The sequence below is a fragment of the Atta colombica genome, unplaced genomic scaffold (genome assembly GCF_001594045.1).
Source record: "Atta colombica isolate Treedump-2 unplaced genomic scaffold, Acol1.0 scaffold175, whole genome shotgun sequence".
NCBI lineage: Eukaryota > Metazoa > Arthropoda > Insecta > Hymenoptera > Formicidae > Atta > Atta colombica.
This window is the reverse complement of record NW_017259266.1, coordinates 795,592-796,496: the sequence shown is the minus strand read 5'-3', so window position 1 is coordinate 796,496 and position 905 is coordinate 795,592.

Here is a 905-nt window from a genome sequence, read left to right as displayed (position 1 = left end):
TGGAAAAATATCTGTCGATTTTGTTTGCATCATCTTTAATAAATTTCTTGAATGTCCTTCTTTAAATTATTCATTAAAAATAAAATTTAACATTAGAGTATATTATAAAGCATAAAAAGTATATATAAATACTTATATTAAATAGCTAATTTTTTTAATAAACTAATTGTACGTCATAATCGAGCACTATTCTGACTTTTAATTAATTAATTAGTTTCATGGTCGTTAAAAATGTTAATTAGAATTAAATAATTTCTACCAGAAAGTTATCAGTTTAAATAATATTTAGTACATAAGTTATAATTTTTAAACTATTCGAACATTCAATTAATAAATGTATACTATGTATAAGAACATCTTCTTTGTGAATTCTTTTTAAATAGTTTGTATGATACTCATTTGAATACGAAAAAATGTGACACATAATATTTATATCATGAAACTTCTCTAGTTTACAATATTAAACACTAACATGGGATAAATTATATGAATTAAAGGGAATTAAGGATGTATATCTAAAATGTTTTAAAATGATAAAATAACAAAATTATGAAAAATTACAGATTATTCTAAAAATAATAAATGCATTTAAAAATAATATAAAAAATTTTTTTGGTGACAGTTTACTAATTGGATCATATCTAAGTTATTTAAAAAAATTAATAGTAGTAGTTTTAAAATCTATTCTCTAAAATCTATTCTCTAGAAATGTGTATGTGTGAATATGGATATATATATATGTATAATGTTTCAGAAGTTTATTTTATATATTTACAATCATTAATGTAAAGTTACCATGCAATGCATGGATTAGTAAATAAATCCAATAAATAAATAAAATATTTATTTATTATTTATTTATTTTAATCTTTGTAATTAATTAGTAAATCTCAATGAAACTTTGC